Below are 25118 nucleotides of genomic sequence, written 5' to 3'. Positions count from 1 at the left end.
GTTAAGCCATGCAACCACAAATGGTAATTATAGTCATTTATCCTAACTGCAAACTATTTATACCTAATGATCTCACAGCATAATAAGAATTGTTCATACTAAAGATGTCCAGTTCTTTTTGTGGTATGCTTTATATGATCACAACAATGATCTCTGTTGTTTCCAGTCCCTTTTTCATAGAGGCTCATCTCTTTGGTATGATCTTCTTCCACAATTTAAAGCAATCAAAGGACGTTGAGGGGCTCCATTGAGTCTACTGACCCTGAACTATTCTCATTCTCTTCCAGTGGCCTGTTCATTCCTTCTCTGTGTTCTGTCTTTGTTCTTTTCCTTCCACCTTCACTCTAACACTTCTGTTCATAAATCCAGCAAACTCTTCAGTGATAATTACTTTTAACCAGTTAAGGTACTAGACATTGCAGTAGGCATGTTTTTATACTTTCTTTTGGTTCTTCACAGCAGTCCAAAGAATTCAACATTACCGTCCCTATTGTATGGTTGAGGAAATTGAGAATCAGAGATGTCAAATAATTTATTCAATATCACACAGTGAGGGAGTACCCAGATTGGGATTGGAGTTTAGCAATCCTCTTTCTTATGATACTCTTTCACTTACAAATTGCTGCTTAATATTGTGATATCTACAGTAGCACACAAGACATTATCCAAACTTTTAGGGAACTTAAAAATGAGAAAATTATCTAGTTCATTACATACTTGTTTCATGTCCTATATCTACCTAATCATATGTCTCCATTTTGTTCCTTATCACCAGCACCAAGAACCTGGTCCTGCCTTTACCACCTCATGGCTGGGATAAAAGTCTCTTCACGAATACCCTAAACTGTGTTGTATTCTTTCTTATATGTGATCTGCATGCAGATTTCTTTTTCTGCTCAGAAACCTAGAGTGCTATTTCACCTGGTTTGTCAGGAATCACTTAGGTGGGTATAATGGCAACTATGTAATTTATCACATGTATTGTTGATTTCTTTATAGCATACCCATTCATTTGGTAAGTAATTCTTGAGTATGTAGCCCTTATTAGGCTCTGTCAAAGATATAAAGTAGAATCATTTTTGGTAAAGATGCTGTTGGAGAAAAGAGAGGAACTTAGTCCCAGACACCAAGAACTACAATGTAGAATAAACCATAGTCCTACATTAAGAAAGGTGGAGATTAAGAGTTCATGAAAGAAAACAACTGGATCGATCAGAAATCATGAAGGAAGAGGTCTGAAGTAGACCTGAAGGGAATACGTTTCTGCCTTGTGAAAATGGTAGAAGAGGCTGAGAACACATTGTAAAGACACAGCCATTAGAGTTGTGTGGGGTGTTGGGGAAGGCCATGCAAGCCATGTGCTTGGAGTTGCTGGGTCATAGAGCACCTTCTGCTCAGACCACTGAGTCACTCTGGGTGGAGGCCAGTCTGCTCTTTGGCTTTGTAATACTCTTCATCTACCAAACTCTGCTTGTTCAGTTTCTGGGGTTCCCTCAAAAATTCTGTCTCTCTCACTCCCTTTTTAAAACCATACCTAAGGTCCTTTCCATACTCTGAAGAGTTTGATTCTATTTGGTCTCATCAATGTTGCTATCATTTCTGTGTGCCGGTTGTTTTCCCAATTGGAGCATAGTCTCTTCGAGGTAGAAATGCATTCTTTCTAATCTCACATAAAACAGAGCCTAGGGCTGTGCACACAGCAGGCAGTCAGTAAACACTGGATGATTTATTGTGTCTTTAGTTATGAATAAATGAAACTGTCCATAGACAATGTGGCTAAAAAATGTTAAATGGCTGTTTCAGATTTATCCCAAATTGCTAGCTATGGAAAAAACTAAACATCAATTTAAGAAAGGAGATGACCTTTCTTAAAAAATTCTTGGTATACCCTATTTCTGTAAGAGATATTTCTCCAATCAAAAACACTCATGTTGAACACGTATTATGGTATGTATCTGGCTTTGAAGATCTATCTTAAGAAAATAGGAAAAAGAACTCAGTCATTTCAGTTTTAAAGCAACATTTTTGATTTTATGTTGAAATGATTTATACCTCATTACCTACTTAGACTGAGTAATAAGCTTTCTAACCAGAATTATTTCCATAAATATAAAGAAGTCTATTTCATCTTTCCCCATTGAAATTCAACTTCATTTATTAATGCAGAATTATCACCAGAATAAAATTTAGAATCTAAAACTGCTGGTAATTTACACACATTTTTTATTGAAATCTGCCTATGGGATCACCTTGGCAGAATTAAACTTAACCAGTTAAAAGAATAACTTATGTGAGAACTATCAGGAAAGATGAGAACCCAAATTATATACATGCAACATGAACATATAGTGCCTGAGCTGACCCAGCAACTGAAGTTTCATGAGTCCTGATATCTGAGAAAATTAAATGAAGAACATTGCATTCTTTCTTTGATTTATACTTGGTCTGATATTGATTGTTTCGGCCTCTTGACTAAGAATGTGTGCAACTCGCCCAGAGAATAATTACCTCTGCTCCCCAATTTAGCAATCTGCTAAATCTTTTCTCATGTGAGAGAAAGTTTTACAAACTACATATTTAGTTTCCTGTTTTTCCTACTGTTATTTATAGTTTCATGCATATTTTCTGTGCTCCCAATTCAACTGTGTCTTCTCTTATGGCAAAACACAGCATTTTTCTTTGTATGCCTATTTGCTCTGTCACAGTGTTTTGAACAAGGTTTATTAGTTTTTGTAGAAAACAGTAGAGGATGAAATATAACAACTTAACTTATCTTTTAAAATGTATTTCTAATACAAGTGACAGCTGTTTTTTTTTTTTCATTTTTTTTTTTAACTACCAACTAAGTCAAGCATCTCAAACCATTGTCTATCTAGAAATGTGGCCCAGGACAAGATCAAACTACAGTACAATGGCACAAATTCTAGATCATACTAAAACTGCCTGCTACCAAACACACACTGTTCAGTTGCTGAAAATACACATCCAGCTATTGGATGTATGCCTGGATCAAAAATGCTCAATGAGTTGGGAATTATTCATTGTGGTTGAAGAATACTGCCTTTGGTTAAATAAGTTGGGTTTTATCTCTTGAGAACTCTACATATATACTCTTATTTTTTTGGTAGAGTGCTGTTCCCATGGTGCAACCACATGGATCAGATTAGAAGTGTGATACACTCTCAGACTTCCCCCCAAAACACAGTTAACCTTGAGCTAAAGCAATCTTGCTGAACCATTGATTGAGGTTCTTGGCACCGTGCTTTTATACCTTCCCTTTGACCTTGTAGTTTTATGGAAACTGCCTCTGCCCTCAAACTCTATTCTAGGACACTCATATTAATAGGAATATGTATTTTTCTTGCAGTCTGGTTGCCACATTTAGCTAAAAGAAATTTTTTTTAAAGATTTTATTTATTTATTTGACAGAGACACAGCGAGAGGGGGAACACATGCAGGGGGAGTGGGAGAGGGAGAAGCAGACTTCCCGCTGAGCAGGGAGTCCAACGCAGGGATCCCAGGACCCTGGGATTGTGAACTGAGCTGAAGGCAGAAGCTTAACAACTGAGCCACCCAGGTGCCCCCCACGTTTAGCCGAAATTAATTAAATACACAAAAAATCCCAGGTAGTCAAAGGTGCCTTAAAATATGCTTCAGGATGATACGAAACATATGTACATACAATTCAGTTTTCATCACAAACTTAGTGCCAAATAAAGCACATCTTTGTGGGAAATACTTCTTAGATGTTCTAACAAAAGAGTATGTTTTACATATAGAATTATGAACTTAACTCTATGTGGTGATGGGGACAACTCATTATGGAAATGATACAAGAGTTGGATATTAAAGAATAAGCAGGATTTTTTTCCAGGAGAGCGGGGCAGTTTAGGCATAGGGATGTGCATGAGCAAAATGAGCAAATGTTCAGACTATAAACTTAAAAGTCAAAAAGATTCCATTAATTACATTGTATAAACTATGGCCTAAGAGTTGAGGAAAAACAGTGGTGAATAAAAAGTGGTCCCCACCATTATAATCCAGTAGAAAAAGTGATTTAAATAACTCAGTTATAAAAACTAAAAATGGTATGAGTGAGCAGTCATCTAACAAGGGTGAAAATATTGTGGGACTGTAGAGAAGGGGAGAATAAGGTAGTGATACAAGAAGTGTTCTCAGATAAGATGGAATCTGAGCTAGCCCTTGAAAGATGAGTAAGAAGGTAAGAGGTCAAACCAGGGGAAATTCCAAGGCATTTCTGGGAGACGAGAGTGGGAGAGTGAACTGAAGCATATAGAGAATATTCCTAGACCGGCACAGATGCCATTGGGACAAGACAGTGGGGCTTTTTGGTTGCAAGTTGGGGATGGAGGGGGCAATGTCAGTAAAAACCTGAATGGTACTCTGAAGTTGAGTCTCAGAATTGTCTGAGTCATGGATTGAGGACCTTTGTCACTGGGATGAGAAGAGAGTGTTATGATTTGATCTGTGTCTTGAGTTCAATAAAGCCAAACTTCCAGAGATTTGAGCGTCATCCATGATGAATGATATAGCAAAATGATTGTGTTTAATGTGAGGAGACATGGCTGAAGATAAAGTTTGGGAAAGCCTTTCATACAAAGAGAGGGAAGAAGTAGAGAAAAGGGAGAAGATTAAGAAGACTGCAAGAAGACAGGAAGGAATATATTACACACCAAATTTTCATTCTTTGAAAATATATTCAGACACATGGAGAGGGATATTGGAACACTTTGGCCTGCTGGACTTCAGCAAAGACCTGACATATATGCTAAGCAATTCTTTGAAATGTTGGATGATGTAAGACCCTTTGCTCCCCTCTTTTTTATCCTCTCCTTCACCATGTCATCATCCAACCCAAAGTTCATTTATTCTATCAATCTATGGTCTCACCCTCTACAAACTCCCCATACATAATTTCAGAAAAACCATAAGGGATAATTCTGTACAACAGCTGTTCAAGGATGTCTGAATGGCTTGTCCTTGTCAATATGAAGGGCAAGAAATGACTAGAATTGTATTCTGAATAGTCCTAAAAGAAATTTCTTTTAGATCCACAAAAAGTATGATCTAAATCAATTCTTTTTTTTTTTTTTTAAGATTTATTTATTTATTTGACAGAGAGAGACACAGCGAGAGAGGGAACACAAGCAGGGGGAATGGGAGAGGGAGAAGCAGGCTTCCAGCTGAGCAGGGAGCCCGGATGCGGAGCTCAATCCCAGGACCCTGGGAGCTGAAGGCAGATGCTTAACAACTGAGCCAAAGGCAGATGCTTAACAACTGAGGGTAATTTAATGCCAAGCTAATAATTTAGAACCCTAATGTGTGAAGTCTTTTCTAGACATTTGTCCATTTATTGACATATGCTTTTATTCTTCTTACTATTAATTATTGTATTACTTACCATTTTTGTTCCCAACATTGGTAATTAACGCCCCCCTGACTGATCAGTGTTGCTTTATTATTACTAACTCTTATTACTATTTTTAAAAATAATTTTTGCTTCTGTTGAGTTTCTCCATTGCATGTTTGTGTCTATTTCATTAATTTCTGCTACTATATTATGATTTCTTCTACTTTCTTTGGCTTTTCTTTCTTTTTTTTAATTAATCTTTTTGAGATGACATTTAGACATTAATTTTTCAACCTTTCTTCTTTATTAATATATGTAATTGAGGGTACGTATTTCCTTCAAAGTGTGGTTTTAGCTGTTGCATTTCACAAGTTTTGATAGTTACAGTGTTACTACACTTTGAAAATACCATTCCTTTGGCTTCCGACCATCATCATTGGCCATCAGTGCTATTGTTGCTAATTTGTAGGGAATATGTCTATTTTCTTTGGATTACCTTAAAATATTCTCATTGTTTTGTTTTGAAGTTTCACTGTGATGGTCCTACATGTTGTATTTTCTGTAATTATTGTGTTTGGAGTTCATAGTACTTTTGACTCTGCTTAGAGACATTTTTGTTAGGATTTAGAAAATTCTCTTTTCTTCCTTTCTAGGACTCCAATTACAACTATGGTAATTTCCTCACTCCACCATGTCTTAAATGTCTTTTATGTTATTTTCTGCTTCTGGATTTTTTTGTTGTTGTTCTTTTTTTAAAAGATTTTATTTATTTATTTGAGAGAGAGAGGGTGGGGGAAGAGGAACAAGCAGACTCTGTGCTGAGCTCAGAGCCCAACATAGGGCCTGATCCCACGACCTGAGATCATGACCTAAGCCGAAATCAAGTCAGAGGCTTAACCGATTGAGCCACCCAGGCGCCCCTCTTTTTTTGTTTTTTAATACTTTTTTCTCTTCATGCTTTAGTCTGGATATAATTTTCTTTTTCTGATCTGTTTTCCAGTTCAGTAGTCCCCATCTCAGTTGTGTCAAATTAGATACTAACCTCCTCTATTGTGTTTTAATTGCAATTTTTTTATTTTTCACTTCTAGAATTTATAATTTATTATTTTTGGTTTTCAATTCTATGCTGAAATTCTCTTATTGTATTGTATAATTTTTTGAATATATTAATTATGGTTATTTTAAAGTTTGTGCTTGATAACTATTATATCTGGATTTTTTTGAAGTTTATTCCTCTTGTCTTCCCCCCCCCCTTATTTTTGGGTCATATGATCTTGCAGGCAGTTAAGGTAAGGACAGGTCATTTTAATCCTATTAGATGAGTAGTCATGCCAAGGCCAATCTAATTCCAATTTACCGCGACACCTAAAGTTGGTCCTCTGGGGTGCCCCAACTAACAGCCAGAGATATTTTCTAGCACTCCTTATTGGTAAGCCTAAAACTCCAATTTTTGCTACCCACTCTTTCCAGTCTATTCAGCCTCTCCATCTCTTAGCTTCTTGTGATCAGTGTACAGTGAGAAAAATCATCCAGGACATTGGACTCATCTTTTTACCCCTCTGCACTTCCTTTTTTTTTTTTGCACTTCTTTCATCTTGGAAATAATTTTGAATTTTTTATCCTTATTGCCTTAATAGCTATCCAATTCCTAAACACAAAAATTTATCTATCTATCTACCTAGAGAAAGAGAGGTGGAAATATATTTGTATGTATATGCATGTTTGTGTGTTGTCCAGTTTTTCTTTTCTTTTTTTTTCATGGAATGGTTTGTCTACTGTAGCTCGCCATTACCAGACTATTAAAATGCCTGATATAAACTCCTAAATATTCAGCTTGTTCAATTAAAAAAAAATTTGTAAGAATAATTTGCAAGAGGTTCTGACATCCAATGCCGACCTTGAAATTCTGTCAGAGAACTGGTTGCTAAAAACAGAAATCAAAAAAGAAGGTAAGGGAGAAAAGAAGAAGGCAAAGAATTTTGCAAGAGAAAGTGGAGGCAGAGAAAGGAAGAAGAAAAAGAGGAGATACCATGGCAGAGTTGAGACAACAGATCATTACAGGTCTCCAGATAGGTTTCTTTTTTTTTTTTTTTTTTTTTTTTTTTAAAGATTTTATTTATTTATTTGAGAGAGAGAGAATGAGAGATAGAGAGCACGAGAGGGAAGAGGGTCAGAGGGAGAAGCAGACTCCCTGCTGAGCAGGGAGCCCGATGTGGGACTCGATCCCGGGACTCCAGGATCATGACCTGAGCTGAAGGCAGTCGCTTAACCAACTGAGCCACCCAGGCGCCCTCCAGATAGGTTTCATTCTGAGGCTGCATTTGTTTGTTTTTTTGTTTTGTTGTGTTTTATTTACATTACATATCTTTTTTGTCCCTGTCACTTCTTGTCACTTCAATGAACCCATCCAAGAAGTTCATGGCCAACCCAGTCACTGGATGCAACCCACTGTCCTTCATTTAGACTCTTTGTTGGACTGTAGATCTAGGGCATATATTACCAGCACTTCTTGTACATACTCCAGCTGGAAATGGGAGTGAATGCTCTCCTTTTTCCTTCCTCCACCTCTGACCCTCCTTCAGGCCTTTCTTGGTGTTCCTGGCCATCTGCCTGACATCCAGAGTTGCCTGCATTCTGACAAGACAGCGTGGCTCACCTAGCTTCAGAACAACATCTAGAGGTGCCAACACAAAGTAGACCAGATACACTATCCAAAATACCCCTCCATGGTTATTCCAAACCAGGACTAAGCCAGGAGTTGTTCCAAAAATATATCACTATATTTTGGCCCGAGTGTCACTTCCCCACTTGGCAAGCTAGGGCTAGAGAAATTGGAACAGAGATTTCCTGTTAGCCTGTCTTATATTCTCTCCTCTCAGATATACATCTTTTACTTGTCCCATCTCTAATAGGACACAGTTGCCTCAGCTTTTACAATTATTTATAGCATATCAGAAAGAAGCAGCAGCTCTACATTTTCTCTCTGACCTTCTCCAAAAGAATTTCAGCCAAACTGTTCCCTTTACACTAAACAAATGTTTTTGAGAGAATAAATGATCAGCCAAATGAATATTTGCTGTATATTTGTACTTTCATACTGTGGTTCACTAACTATGTGTATTTTCTCTTTTTCTTGGCTCAGTGCAATTGTACCCATCCTTTGGGGTCGTCTCAAGTCTCAAATTTCAAAGCCTCTTCTTCCTATCCCAGTCTGCTGAAAATCAACTATTAAAGCAGTTACTTTTTTGTTAATCATTGTGGCTAATCAAAAAACTTACTTTAATTAGTGCCAAACCATTTTATTTAAAGATACCTTGTCTCCAGAAATAGATGAGAAGCTCCTTTGGAGTAGGAAAAACATCCTCCCCTTATAAAACCTATGTTGGCCTCGTGCCTATAATTTACAAAGGATTATCATCTGTTTAATATTGTCTTTCATATCCTCAAAACCAGAGTAGGGCAGAATAGTGGCTTTATTTCAATTTTCAAAGTGATGAAATTGAAGTACAGGGAGAATAAGTGATTTCTTCAAGGTCATATCCTTGATAAATGAAGTCAGGATACAACTAAATATTCTTACTTCAAAGCCAGTGACCCTTCTACTGTAGCATACTCTTTTCCACTTTTTAAAACCCCCTTCAGCATCCAACAAAGTCTTTCATGAGTTATAAGGGCTCAACAAAGAATGAGTGGATAAATGAATATACTTTTTTCAACTCACCATTCATACATCTATTTAGAAATATACCTAGTTGATATTTGCTTCAGAGTAAAAGAAGAATTCTTCTGAGAGGATGTACATATATAAAGACATGAGCATTAATTGTTGAATGCATATATATAAACATATGAGCATTAATCATTGTAAGAAATAACCAGCAACAACTAAAATCTCAGTGCAAAAGATGGATTCCATGGTGTTGTCAATATTTCTAAGTTTTGAATCAGACTTGGGTAAATGGGTTCATTTACAAACAAACCACTTTCTGATCTTGTGCCTTAACTTTTATTTTATTTGGATACTCTAATAGGCCCTGCCTTGTGCATGGGCACACTTGTCGACATCCAGAACACACACAGATAACACAGTCAAACCAATGGCTTGATCATCCTCCCTGACCCAGCTCTCTTAGAGATGCTTTGAGGCATTTTGAGTAAGTTCATACTGCTTGAAAAGAAAAAAAAGTTGTTTTTGCAGCCTGAGACCAGATCTTCCAGGAACTGGAGAAGCCAGTTCCTGGAAGGTTTTGAAAATGTTAGACCATCTGTACATTGCCTTTCTGACATGTTGGTAGAGATTGCAAAGTATTATCACCACCACTAATTTACTTTTCTAACAAAGAGAGGGTATACTTAAAAATGTGGAAAAAAGAGAAAGAAATCCTAATGATAGGTTCTTGAACGTTATCAGCATTACTGTAAATTAGCTTTTGTGTTAGAACAGCCTGTTTGGTGCCAGGAACACTTCTAAAGCTTTACAATACAAAACGGTGAGGTTTTAACACAATTTCGTCTAGACAGAACTGGTGTGACAATACAATCAAATCATTACTGTAAAGTTAAAAAAAAATAAAAGATGCAAAATTACTTTTAATTATTTCTTGGTGCCAGATCCCACCCCTCTAAATGAAGCGATTTTTCACTGTTATTTCTTCTGTTCCAGAAGATTTTTTTCAAGTAACTACCCTGGCCACAGGCAGTGATTTAAAATACTAGGGTTGAAGCTACAGTTTTTACTTGTGCCTTAATTCAGATTGGCCATCAGCTCTTCAGCTCAGCTCTACCATTGCCAGTTGTTTAATATACCTGTGTTGGGGAATTTAGACCTGCAACCCTGCCAAGACCAGGACCAATTGTTTCATAAGTTGGCAGGCTGGAGCTCTGCTGCAAGTCAGGACAGTGTCCTAGCAACCAAGTGACTCACCTCTTAAATTATCTCATTATTCTCTTACCCTAAAGTGGGAGAAAGCTCATAATTTCCTTCCAATATATTTTCCTGCCACAGTGTAGTTTCTCTTTTAATTATATGCAGGAAAAGACGTTTTCATTATGGTGGTGGCTTTCTTTTCTGTACCATTTAGGGCCTTTTAAAATAGAATACATTCCTCAATGAGTATATATGTATAAATATATCCACACACGCACACACACACACACACACACATACACATATAAATTAAAACTTCATCTGTTGCTTCCTTTAATCTCTATTTTTTAAAAAATATACATTTTTTTTGTTAGTTTAGGACCGGTTCCAACTTCCAATCCCCAATTTAGATTACATGCTCTGAAACTAACTCCAAACATTTACTGAGTTTGAAGGTCACAGTGCTATTGATTGATTTCTACTTATAATGTATGTTGTCCTAACATGAGTTGTGCTTTTTTCTATAACTTTGGGCTAAGTCCAAAAATGCAAGGATCAAAGCATCTGGACTTGTTGCTTTCATGTTTGGCATATAAAGGGGCTGGCAGTCACCAATGTGGTCTTGGCTGGGCCCTACTTGTTTTCATTCTCTGATGTGAAACAGTTGGGAATCACAGACCCTCCAACAACTAGAGTGGACTCAATAAAAATTGGCTTAATAATCTGCCAAGCATTTGGAAGTGCCAGTCTCCACAGTTTTTCGGCAGTTATTGGCCATGACATGTTTCTTTCTTTCTTTTTTTTTTTAAGGAAAGAATTTGCTGTGAAATTAGTTTTGAGATCAACATTTGAAATAGGTAAACTATTCATCTCAGTAAACTGACTTTATCATCTTTGATCTCATCTAGTTCATTATTTTACATGTTCTATTTTTCTGATGTGATGATTTCTTTTATCCTTTTGTTAGTCTGTTTCTCATGAAAATCAAACATGGAATACAACAAATAATGGAGAGGCTTAAACATTTGACCATTCTATTGAAAGTCCACTAATTTCAGAAAGTTATCTAGTCATCTTAAACTTTCCAGTTCCTTAGATGTAAGATATCCCCTATTAAATAATTGAAGTTTGATTCCAGTAAAAAAAATATTGAACATATTTGTAAAGCACTATGAAATGTTAACATTTATTTTGATTAGGGTGTGGAATTTTCCAAATGGATTTTTTTCCCACTAAACTCCAGGGCAATGCTATTCTTTGCATTGAATTTTATTGCTATGAATATATTTAAAAAGGTGGAATTGTTAGCGAAGGCTTATAAATATTTTCATTATTTACAAATTTCATTGGTTTTCAAGATAGTTTTTCAACTCATCACCATTTTTACCTTTCTTTACTGCCTTATTTTCCACCAGAAAAATAGTTGTAGTTAACATACATTTGCTGTGGGTTGTTAAGATCTTCCAAAAGAAGGCTGTGCCGGGGTAAATTTACTAGCATTCGGGATGTTGGAGGGGGGGGAAGAGAGCAAAATTGGGAGAGTATATTAATATTTTTGTAATTAAATTAGAGTCTTAATTTGAATTTGAACTTCTACGCAAGCCATTGCAATTGGAAAAAAAGGAAACAATAATAAGCTTAACAACTGGAAAGGAAAAATGTTATCATTATTTGTTAATCATATGTTTATTTAAAAATTTAAGAAAATGGGGGCACCTAGGTGGCCCATTCAGTTAAGCATCTGCCTTTGACTTAGGTAAAGATCCTGGGGTCTTGGGATAGAGCCCCCCATCAGGCTCCCTGCTCAGCGGGGAGCCTGCTTCTCCCTCTCCCTCTGCCTTTCCCCTTGCTTGTGTTCTCTGTCTCTCTCTCTGCCAAATAAATAAATAAAAATCTTTAAAAAAATTTATGAAAATGAATGAAACAGCTTCACAAGCAATAAATGCATTTGTTAAGCTTGTTGAGGAAATGTTAATATTCTGAAATCATGCTAGCCAGCTGCAGTGGCATGGTAAAAGAGAAAATGTACACTCCTTTTACAATAACAATAATAGCAACCCAAAGTGACATATAGAAGAATAAATAAATAGGAGATGCATAAGATCCGTAAGAAAAAAATCATAAGATGCTACTGAGGAAACAAATAAGATTTAAATAAATGGAAATGTGTGTAATGCTTTCGAACAGGGAGACACAGTATCTTGAATATTGTTCCTTAATTAATTTGTAACTTTCCTGTTAAATGCATAAGAAAAGAATAATTTTTGGAAGTAGCCAAGCTGTTTCTAAAGCTCATGTGGAAAAATAAACAAGCAAGAGGAGGAGGAACCATTCAGAAAAATGAAAATAACGAGAGGCCACGCCCAATGTTAAACCACATTATAATGCTGTAATAATTAAAACAGTGTGATGCTGGTGCATGACTAGACAGATTGATTAATGGAACAGACATAAAAGGCCAAGAATAGACTCAGATATGGATATGCATTTGGTATACAAAGGTGGCATTACAAATTAGTAAGGAGAAAGGGTTTATCCAATAACTATGTTGGAACAATTGGGTAAACACCTAGGAGAAAGTGAAGTTGAATCCCTACCTCACATGCTACATCAAAATGAATTCCAAAATGGGTTAAACACTTAAGTCCATAGGAAAATGTTTTTATAATCCGAGTGGAGAAGGCCTTTTCAAGTCAGATGTGAATCTAGAAGCCATTAAAAAAAGAAAAAGACAAATTCAGCTGCATAAATGGAAAAGAATTCTGCATAGATTAAATAAAAAATTAAGAGGTAAAATACAGATTAAAAGCTAAGAATTTATAAATTATATAAAAATAAAGGAATTGTGGGGCACCTGGGTGGCTCAGCAGTTAAGCATGGTACTCTTGATTTTGGCTCAGATCATGGTCTCAAGATGGTGAGCTCAAGTCCGGAGCACTCCTTGTTGGGGGGTCCATGCTCAGAGGGGAGTCTGCTTCTCTCCCTCTCCCTCTGCCCCTCCATGTGCTCACATGCTCTCTTTCTCTCTCTCTCAAATAAATAAATAAGTCTTTAAAAATAAAGAAAGAAATTGTTTTTCTCACATATGAGTATTCTTTTGAATAATAAGGTAAAAATGAATGCAATGAAAGTAGGGCAAATTAAGTCAGAGGCTGTGGATAAGGGTAAATAAATGACTATTTAACAAATAAAAAGATTTCCAACCTTATTTACAATGACAGAAATTTAAATAATTAAAACTACATAGGGATCTGCCTTTTACTTTTCAGTTTGGAAAACAAAATCTCAAAGTTTGATCTATCACATTAATAAGAGTGTAGAGAAACCTGCTTTTTCATGAATTGATGTCAATAAACTGGAACAATTCTTATGGCAAGCAATTTGACAATAAGGAAAAAGGAAACTTATTAAATGTGTGCAGCCCTTTGAACAAGGAATTTTGCTTCGAAGGATTTTTTGCACAAATCTACATGTTCATGCACAGAATGACATTACCTCGCTAGTTACTGCAGAAGTGCGTTTCATGGCAACATTAAAACAACCTAACTGGACTTTAGTGGGAGGCAAGACATAAATTATACCATATCCACAAAGTAGAATATTATACTGCTGTTAAAAGGATGCAGTACAAATTAGGTATTTTATTTTTCTCACACAAAAGCCGTCTAGTGCTACCACACTGATACCATTTATGCTTGCAAACATCCAGGCTGCTGCTTTCTTTCATTAATTTTCACTGTGTGTGGGACCGCATGGGTGGCTAGATGGTTGGCATCTGCCTTCGGCTCAGGTCATGATCTCCAGGTCCTGGGATCAAGCCCCACATCAGGCTCCTGGCTGGCTCAGTGGGGAGCCTGCTTCTCCCTCTCCCTATGCCTCTCCCCCTGCTTGTGTGCTCTCTCTCTCTCTCTCTCTCTCTCAAATGAATAAATAAAATCTTTAAAAAATTTTTTCACTGTGTGGCTTACCACTTACTTATAGTGGATGGTTGTCCCCTTTCTTACATCTTAGTGATATTTCAGGCAGAGAGAAGTGAAACTATACATTCAACACCCTTCCAAAGAACATTCCCCGAAGACCTATCAGCATCTGCTTCCCTTTCATTGGCCAGAACTGTATTGAATAGCCGCTCAAATCACAAGACATCTTGGAAATATTGTGTTTTAGCTGGACACATATTTATCCAGAACAGAATGAGCTTCCATTATAAGGAAGGAGAGACTGTTGGAGATTGGGTAAGAAAAGTGTGCGTGTGTGTGTGCACGTGTCCAGACAGGCATGCACACGCATTTGTGCACACTTATGTATGTAGTGGATATGTATGAGGAGGAATAAGAAACAGTGTTTTAGCTTCCTCTTAGGAGGAAAATCTAAAATTCTAGGTAAGAGTTAAGATTTCCTTTTTACTGTATAATCTTTTATAACTTTTGAATTTTGTACTTCAGATATATTATTTAAAATATTTTAATGAAAAATGGTACCTCTTTTTAAAGTGCTTTTCAATAAAATTCTTCAAAATTTCAAATTCACGTAATTTTTTAATCAAGTGTTTTCATATTAAAAGTGTAGTAGTACCATACAATTTGTGCTGTTAAAGAAATCTATTAACCCCTTCATGGACAGAAGGATTTGGGCTAAAACTTCAGTTTTGTGGGTAGTATGGCTCAAAGGAGATTAATGGCAATTTCTCTAAGCTTCTGTTTTCTCATGTACAACATGGGGATAAGGTTATTTTTGGCACATTAAACCAGATAACGTATGTAAATGCATTTAGCATAATACCAGGTAGGGTAGGTGTTTCATAAATGGTGTCTGCTATTTCTATTATTATTATTATTATAATCACCGTTCCTGAGAACATTCATATGAGGCTGTGTATTTTCTCTCTAAATAGCATTAAAAAGAATGATGATATAAAGATTGGCCAGCTTAGAAATAGTTTGTCTTAACTGCAATCTGAAAGCATCATAGTTTCTGAGAGCATCATTGAGTTTTATATCATGTGATATAAAAGCAGTTAAGTCACTAGGCTTCTGTAAAACGAATATATCCTCTATGCTGAGTACTATTAATGTTAGGTTCTGGACACTGGAACAATCAGTCTTAAACACATTTCTGCCAGATTAAAAGGAACTTGAAGTTTCTGATTCAAGTACAAATATATAACACCCCAACTTTGATTGGCAATTTGTTGCAAAACTGACTTCCCAAAAAGTCAGGATGCCTCAAAATATAGAATTTGGTAGACCCAAATTCTAAATACCATTATTGGAATATGTCCCACAACTCAAATGCAAAAGATTGTGATTGAAAAAAACACTTCAGATTGTTAATAATTTTATAAAGAGGGATGTCTGGGTGGCTCGGTTAAGCATCTGCTTTTGGCTCAGTTCCTGATTTCAGGGTCCCAGGATCGAGTCCCACATTGGGCTCCCTGCTCAGTGGGGAGCCTTCTACTCCCTCTCCTGCTGCTGCTTGTACTCTCTCACTCTCTCTGTCAAATATATAAATAAAATCTTAAAAAAATAATTTTATAAATAAAAGACTAAATCCATTTATTAAGCAGTTGGCTTTCTTTTGAGATCTATTTCCCACAAAAGAAACAAAGATTTTCTATCACCTGGAAAAACATTTTTACCTATAAATGTGAGAGAAGAAAATCAGCTGGACAAGTAGGTACCAGGTGACCAGTGAAGCTCAGACCCTTTTGTCATCTCAGCTGCACACTACACCCATCAAATCTGTTCCTTTTAGGGAGTGGGAAGGAAGATGAAACATTCCATATTCTGGTTCTTAAAGGTTGCCTGCAAATAGTGGAAACTTTTAAAGTTAAACTTATGAAAACCAGGGGTCTGATCTACTGTTATAGTGTGCCTAGTTTAGTATTTATTTAACATAGTTAATTATTTAGTATCCCTTTCATTGGCCAGAATTTAACATATTTAACATAGTTGACTATTTCAGGATCTTACTGTTTTTCTTTTTTAATTAAATATATATTGAGCTTGAAAAGTGTCTAATATTGATTTAATTCTGCAAGTATATGATGTTTCAGGAATCTTTGTAAATCAACAACATATTCAAAATTCCCACTTTCTTCAGAAATTGGAAATAACATTTCTAATATATAAGCAAGGCAACTGAAAGAAATAAATTTGATTTACCCTAAGGCTCTTGAAATGCTAGAGTAACAGCCTTAAAAAGTAACCAAATTTTAGTCAGTTGTTTAGAAATGTTGTCTTTAACTCTTGGCCCAAATATGCAAGTCTTGCAGTTTTCCAAACCGTTAACTGTATCAGCAACACAGATACATGGGGAGGAATGTTGAAGCCACAAGGGGTTGAATATGTTTCTTTGTGTTCCCTTATCCCTGTCCTTCACTAGCATGGCTGTGTCTTATACATTTCCATCCTTAAGATGTTCAGTTAGCTTCCCCCTTCCTCATTCCAATGCTGCTGGGAAGGGCTCTGAAGAGGGAAGGGATTGTAGTAAGCGCATAAGAAGGAAGCAGCTAAATAACGATCATTGTAAGCCTTATGTATTTGTGTACTAATATTGCTGTTTCTACAGTAAACATTGTGGCATTCATTTCAGATTCTTTACGTAGGTAAAAATTTTAGGGTTGGAAGCATTTCTTTCATCATTCCTTCAAAGCACCAGCAAACTTTTCAGTTTTCACAATTTGCACATGTAATCCTTAAAACGAAAAGAGGTACCTCAGTGAGGGAGCATATGTGAGAAATAGGGAGGGGGCCGCAGAGGGAGAAGGGAAGAAAACAATGTTAAGTTATACAATTCTTGTATCCTTAAAGACAGCTTGGAGACATGGAAACCATATGTGAATTTTTAGCTAATAAAATAAAATGCCAAAATGTGGTGGCTAAAGCTATTGCACCCAAAATGTAATTGGACATATGCTCATTTACTTGCTTATAATCAAAACATTAAAAAAACTGTTTTGAACTCAGGCGAGGTGTAAGTATTGGACTAACTTAATTTATGCAGTTATCTCACATGGAAAGAATGCATTCGTGCCATGGTGTTATTATTCCATTAAGAAAAGTAAACAATGTATAAGCTGGAATAGATAATACTTAAGCAAAACCAAAAAGTTCCTATTGCCCATATTGAAAAGAGGAAAAAAACTTATTAATTTCACACAGAAACTATTTTCCAATGAATATGTTATTTGGCTCGTGTGCTTGCTGTAGATTTATCATGTTCACGTAAATGAATGTCAGTCTGTTTAGGTAATCAATGCAAATTTCATTTTGTTAGTCAAAAATAACAGCTTTTACAAGTCTGGTGAAATTGCCAGAATGTCAGGCTTTGGTTGCTAAACTCAGTTTATGTACTGCATGGATCTAAATTTCTCATGTGAACTCATTCAAGAATACCAAAATAGAATTGGGTTTTGCTTACCCAAAGCCCCTTTTTAGTCGGTCAATTTATTACTCTTTATTTACTTATTTGTTTGTTGGTTGATTAGTTAGTTGGTTTATTAAGCACTTACAAAAAAACACAATTATTAAAAAAATACGATCCTGAAATAGGTTATATACACAGGCATTAATTAAGGATTAAATAGAGTAGAAAAAGCAAAATAAAAATCAGATTTAAAAAAATTTAAGTAATTACGAGGGATGATAAGGAATTTGACTTAAGAATAAAGAACTGTTGACATGGTTTTATTATCTCAGAAAACATTTAAGTAGGAACTTTAGAGGAGACCAGATGACAGGATTAAATGGAAAAAAATTAAAACTCAAATTTCCTTCCTCAAAACAAGGTAACATAAGAAACTAAACAAACACATATGAAACATGTACAGATGTTTGTAAAGCAACTTTTCAACTCATGTGAAAACAGAACCCAAGCTGAGTAGCAATGTCAGGACTTAAGAGTACACCATGCTCACACACTTCTGTGATGTCATGTCATCAATATCTACATACATATACGCTTGTCCAAGAATTCACAAACCATCTCTCTGAATATAATCAATAACTCCTTGAAGACTTAGTCTATATTTATGATACAAAGAATTACCACACAGTGAAGTTTGTCAGCAGAAATAGTTTTGGAGACGGTTAATTGGAAGGTAGATTGATGAAAGGCCAGTGGTGAGGACATGTTCCGGGTGTGTGAGTGTAGAAGGACAATTGCAAGACTGGGGAAACAACGTAGGATCTAGAAAGAGGAACAGTGGGAAGCTAGAGGAAGATGTGCATGTTAGAAGATAATGTTGAAAATCAAAGAACATTTTAAGGTGTTCAAAAAAAAATGAAATTGTCTTGAATTGAAATCTGAAAATAAAGCTAGTTGATTCAATCCTTTAAATTCCATTTTGAAGCTTTCAAATACATTTTTCTTTACACAACTGGCTGGACATAAGGAATAAGCAGCATGGGGTTTATAGAAAGAAGACATGTAGAGGAGCTTATAGTTAATTGTACAGTTTGACATTCACAATGGACTGAGCAGGGACTTTGTGTGAAATGATGAAGGCATGTATTGGTTTGTGTCAAGTGTAATGGAGGAAAGGACCCTGTCTCCTACTGTGTAGCCATTGAATTAGAATTGTGTCCTCGTGGCATCTAAAGCACAGAAACTCAACTGCTGAAAAGTCAACTGATGGATTGGAAAAATAGGAATCAAAATACATGAAGAAAAAAGAATCATAAGATCATATCAATTTATAGCAAAGCTAAAGATGACAGAATAAGATTGAAAATGAAAAATAAGTTTGTTTAATTTTCCCTTTCTATAAAAGAAAATCATGTCCTTAGGAACAGAGGGGGAAAAGACCCCTATTCAATGTTGGAACCATCTCTAGAGAATCGGTGTCATCTCTCAATTTATACTGAAGGGGAGTAATCTTCCTAAATCAGTGACCAGTGACCAGTGTACCAACTTTAAAGCTCCAACAAGAAATTTTCAAACTGAGTCAATATTTTTCTTAAAGATGTTATTTATGTATTTGACAGAGAGAGACATAGCGAGAGAGGGAACACAAGCGGGGGGAGTGGGAGAGGGAGAAGCAGGCTTCCTGCAGAGCAGGGAGCCCGATGTGGGGCTCAATCCCAAGACCCTGGGACTATGATCTGAGCCAAAGGCAGACACTTAATGACTGAGCCACCCAGGAGCCCCTGAGTCAATGTTTTTAAGCCAAATTTACTGATTGTTGTTCAAATTGCCAAAAACAAACCTTGATTATAAATGACATATATTGAAATATATAAATAATATATACATATAAATTGCATTCTCCCATTTATTAAATGTTAATTATATGCCAGGCAATATGTCAAGTGACCGAATTATATCCTAGTAGTTAAGAAAATAGACTTTCAGGTCAAATGGCCTATGTGAAAATTCTAACTTTGTCATCACTAACTTTGTTACCTATAGCCAGGTGTCTTTTCTCTTAGTTCCCTCATCTTTATAATCTAAATAATAATATTTGCTTTATACCTCAAAGGATTTTTGTAAAAATTAATTGGAATATTACAATCAAAATGCTTAGAATGGTGGCCAACATATAATAAGCACTCAGTAATGAGTGGAGGATTGTCCAAGATCCTCCATTGTGAGGATCTTGGACACAGGATCCTCACAATGCTACAAAGATATGAAAATTGAAGCTCATCAGTTTTAAGAATTTCATGCAAGTTCATCCACCTAGTTAGTAGTCAGGCTGCAATTTTAACCCACGTATGTCTGGCTAGCCTGTCTTCCCAGTTCTTTACTCTTTCATATTCACAACCTGGACCTCTGCCTTCCCCTGCAATTGGCCTACCAGGTGTTGGTACACAGAAATGGGTCAGCCTCCCAGACTCCATCTCCCTCCTGCACAAAGGCTGTCAAACATTCCTTACTCTCCCCTGACCTCTGCAGAATTCAGTGAACCTAATCCACAGATCCAACAACTTAACTCATTAAAAAGAAGAGAGAGAGAGAGGAAAAAAAAAGTTCAAATTTCTTTAGAAAAACCAGAATGGTTCTTCAGTTTGTTTGTTTGCTTAGGATCAGGTAGCCTTCCAAGGAAAACAGTTCAGATTTTGGAGAGAAGTTGATTTTTGGTGTTAAAAAAAAAGGACATGATAACGGGACAGAGCTGGCTCCAGAGAGGGCAACAGCATATAAAATCATGAGACACTTCAACCATCCTGTTAAAGTTAGAAAAATCCATTACCAAGTTGTAGAAGGAAAACAACTTGCGGAAATATCATTGAGGGCCGACCGTTTCCAATCACTGGTACTCCATTCATTATATGCTTGAGTGGTTCCAGGAACAACAGAAGACCGTGCACTGTTACAATGCCAAGGACAAGAAAGGCAACTCAGCCTGTCGGGCTGACTTCCCCTCACAGCAATCCGAACATTTCAGGCTTCGCTTCCCTTGCCCAGATGAGTTAGTCACTAGGGAAGTGAAGCCATGGCCAAGGACTCCTTTCTCAGAGAAGACTCACTGCTCTCTCGTGAACCATTGCCTGCTTTCACATTCTTCAGGACTAGCACACGCAAACTCTATTTGGAAGGGACAAGAATGACATGTCAATCCATCTTCATTCTACCTTCCTTGGTTCTTTAAGAGCTTCCATCAGAGGACCACTATCTTTATACAGTATCACTAATTCTTAAACTATCCCTACAAAACTGTTGTGCTGTTTAGACAAGGAAACAGATGCTCATGATATTAAGTTTACACTTGATCTTAGCCCAAAGGCCGAGAAGCGATCATGATACTAAGTTTAAAAGAGCATATACTAGCAAGCAATAGAAACGGGACTTGTCCCCAGGCCTGTTGAGTTCTAAAACCCATGATCTTTCCACACAGCAGTTTAGCATACTTTGGTGGGATGAAAAAGGCAGTATCCATAGTACAGTGTAGGGGAAAAAGTAGAAGTTTTGTTTGAGCAAATCCAAAATTGATGCCATTGAAAAAGTGGAAAATTTCAGTGAGGAGAGTGTCTGGATAAGACAGAAAAAAAAAGTTTGTCTAGTAAATATTTTATCATAAAAGAATGGGTGGGGCAAGGGAAGATAGAATTTCAGCTTGCCTGGGGGTCCTATTTATTAGCTTTAAGCAGACATATGGTCAATGGCCAAAATGAATAAAATATGCAGACATAATGAAGCATTATTTTTAAATTTCCATTTGACATGCTGATTCATTTGTATTTAATTTAAACTTTTAGACTGAAATAGTTATTTTTGCTGAGCTTAAGCACACACATCCCAAACTTCCTAAATTTAGTAATACGTTTATGAGTTAAATCTTTCTAATGAGACCTTAAACTTGGTGGAGAATCTGTAAATATTAAGTCTGGGTATTGTTTTGAAGTGAAGACCTTGATATTAAGACAGTTTTATGTCTAATATTAAAACCACACATCCAAAAATAAGAGAGCTAGTTGCTTAGTCTTGAGATGGCATTATTTGATTCACATATTTGGCAATGATTGCTTAAATATGTTAGAGACTTTTGTAAAAAGAATTGGCAACTGCAGTTTATCACACAGGGATACCTTAAAAGTTCTCCCCCTACAGTATAGCCCAGAGCTTCTATTAGATGCTTATGTTCTTTATTTTTTGTTGTTTTTTTTTTCAGAGAGAGAGGTGGGGAAGGGGCAGAAGGAGAGGGAGAGAGAGAATCTTAAGCAGGCTCCCCACCCAGCATGAAGGTCGACAAGGGGCTTGATCTCACAACCCTGAGATCATGACCTGAGCTGAAATCGAGTCAGCCGCTTAACTTACTGAGCCACCCAGGTGCCCCTAGATGCCTATGTTCTTATCACTGGTTCTGGATTGAACCATGGTGAATTTGTCCCTTAGCCTTTTTGTTCTCTAAAAAAATTGTAACTTAGAATAATAAAATTGGCTTTATCGATTCACTTTCTATTTTCCACTCTTTTTAGGGTTTTGTCCTAATATCTCCAGCTCAAGAAAGAATAAATTTATGCAGGGCTTGAGTTAGAGAACAGCTGGTATTGAAAATGTTTCTCTTCTTTAAGCCCTCTCCCTTCCTTATCCAAACAGAGAAAAGACAGATCTGTTTTTTCCTACTCAAAAGGAGTGGAGTGAAATCCAAGTCCTCCAAAAAAGAGACGGAATGCTGTTCTACCTCACTACTCACTCCTACTTCAAACTTTAACTTTTGGACTCACATCATTTTTAGAATGTTAAACCATTTTTCAAAGACATTCGACTCCCAAGAGGTAGGTGAGGATTAGTTCCAGTTTAAGCAAAATTTAAACACACGAATTTTAAAAAAACAAAGCAAAACAAACAAGCTGGATACTCCTTTTCTCTTCCTTTTTAGACCATGAAGTTACAACATTGAAAACAACCCAGAATGTTGCAGCCTCACAATCTGCGCTCCTTCGACCCTCCAATCTTCCAAAAGGAGGTTTGGGAAGACACGAGCTGTTGAGAAGTTGCCAGTTAAGAAGTCAGTTTGGAAGCCACTTTAAACCAAAGTTGCGTAATCAGAACTGTTGGTCTTAAGTATGTGTTTGAGTAATGTATTAAATGGCATTAACATGGACAGTAAAAGTCTTGCATTATTTTCTTCCCTGGGGGCATATAATGCAAAACTTCATTGACTGGATCCAGTTTGGTAAATGGGGCAGAAAATGCCTGTAGAACTGATGTAATGTTATGAAGAAAGTGGAGCATAAGATGGCATATAAACTCCTAATGGTATTGTTTCCTAGATTCTCCTTGTGCAGCAAAGGGAATATTGCTGCTGCTTTTAAGGGACCAGGCTGATTACAATTAAGGCACCAATGTGTGCGTTTCCTGGCACACATATGACTATGGGGGCACAGATTAGAATTCATTTCATCAAGCTTTAATTTCATGTTCAGCCCCTTAAAAGTTCCATATCTTTTAAATATGCTGCCAGCAACCTGTTATCTGGTATAATGAAAAGCAATGTAACCACTCACCAAATAAAACCCCGTATAAAATCTCAACCTCAGTTTCACTTTTCAGGCCCTGGTTTCATTGCTTCAACCCACTCTTTCTCTCTGCCAGAGCCTCTAATGAGCAGCAACTCTGGCCAAACCCTGCCAAGTGTGAGCAGGTGGGTTTGATGGGATGTGAAATGTAGTTTGCCTCTAACAAGACTACCATTCGCTGGCAAGACCACATGGATCTTAGGCAGAGAGCGAGAAAATCTAATTAGATGTTTACAAATAAAAGTGAAAATAAATCATACTGTTTAATAATACTATATTATTCATTTGAAAAGTACTCATTATATGTCATAGCACCTTTAAAGAAATAGTTCTGGAAAGATTTCCTTTGTACTTGTTAAAGGTAAAATAAGTGGATTTCTAGAGAGAGGAACACATTTCTTTTCATCTTCACAAAGTCCAGAACAGCAGCAGCTGTTTGGATGATATAACCATTCATTCATTCATTCATTCATTCGCTTGGGAAAAAAACAACTAAGAAATTCCAAAATAATTATTTTTATTTATTTGTTAAACAAATCAGTGAATATAACTGTGGAGTTTGCCAAACGAAAGCAAGATTATTTTATTGTTACTTTGATTTGACTACCAGGTAATTTTCTAACAGAAAGAACTTGTATTTTCATAGCTAATACTATGTTTGGTTTAAATTATGCTCTATATGTTATGAGAAGAAAGAAATATGCTAAAGAAACTCAAGGCTGAATGTGAGAATCAAAACAGATGACGTGATATGGAAGGCATTTTGAAAGTGGTGAAACATTTCACAGACTTACAAGCTTATTATTATCTTTAGAGTTAAGATGGCGGAGGGGAGAGAGTAGACAGAGTGGGAAACCAAGTACAAGCTTTGCAACCAGCCAGGGCGTGGAGCTGTGCAGGTCAGTTACCCTCGAGAAGACTTAGTTTCTGTTTATTTAAAAATTCCCTGTAATAACCGCCCTATCCATCCACCACCCAAGCTCACTGTGAGAGTCAAATGTATGTAAAATCACTCTTTTGAACTGCAAAGCGCAATAAGTAATTTTGAAATCTGTGAACTGTGTTCTTGATCATAGTCACCATTTAGGAGAACTACAACACAATTTCAGAAATAAGGAAATTTCAGGAGCCCAGGTCATACAAATACAAATGCAGGAATTCAAGTGCTTCATTTATAAATGTGGTTAGTATTAGTAAGAGACTATCCAATTAAAGCCTTTGGACCTAGGAGTATAAATACAATTCACAGATTTCTTAATCGACTTGCTATATTGATAATAACCATATTCTTTTTTAAATTTATAGTTTTCCTTTTAATATATATAAAAGAATGTGTATAATGTATGCATTGTTAAGTAATATAAAATATAATAAATATGTTTTAAGCGCAAGAATGTACCCAACAATGATGAGCCTAAGAACTAGGACAGAGCTAAAAATGTGTATATTAAATAGAGTCATGGTAGAAATACGGGAGATACTTCCAAGGGTTTAACTGAAAAGAATTAATACTACACCAGCAATGACTAAGACTTTCCATATCTTTTCTTTCTGCAGTTGGCCCTTGAACAACATGGGTTTAAACTGTGTGGATCCCACTTTTACGCGGATTTTTTACAGTACATACTATAAATGTACTTTCTCTCCCTTATGATACCTTGATAACATTTTCTTTTCTCTAGACTACTTTATTGTTAGAATATAGTACATAATACATATAGCCTACAAAATGTGTGGTAATCGACTGTTCATACTATCAAGAAGGCTTCTGGTCAATGGTTGGTTATTAGTAGTTAAGTTTTGGGGGAGTCAAAAGTTACATGCAGATTTTCAGCTGGGTCAGCACCCCTAACCCCCACATTGTTCAAAGGTCAACTATCTTGTGTTGTCAAATTCTTGGTTTCTGCCAATTGAG

The 25118-nt window shown here is 36.4% G+C and overlaps 1 long non-coding RNA gene across 1 annotated transcript in view; it reads left to right on the top strand.

Moving 5' to 3' along the window:
* Positions 1–24870, top strand: part of LOC113917960 — a 32033-nt gene extending 7163 nt beyond the window's left edge. The window contains exons 2-3 of the long non-coding RNA XR_003518399.2: positions 22281–22459; positions 22564–24870. This is a non-coding gene — a long non-coding RNA (uncharacterized LOC113917960). The remainder of the gene's footprint in view (positions 1–22280; positions 22460–22563) is intronic.
* Positions 24871–25118: the final 248 nt, after the last annotated feature.

The sequence above is a fragment of the Zalophus californianus genome, chromosome 1 (assembly GCF_009762305.2).
Source record: "Zalophus californianus isolate mZalCal1 chromosome 1, mZalCal1.pri.v2, whole genome shotgun sequence".
In the NCBI taxonomy this organism is placed as follows: Eukaryota; Metazoa; Chordata; class Mammalia; order Carnivora; family Otariidae; genus Zalophus; species Zalophus californianus.
This window is presented reverse-complemented; position numbering and strand designations above follow the sequence as displayed.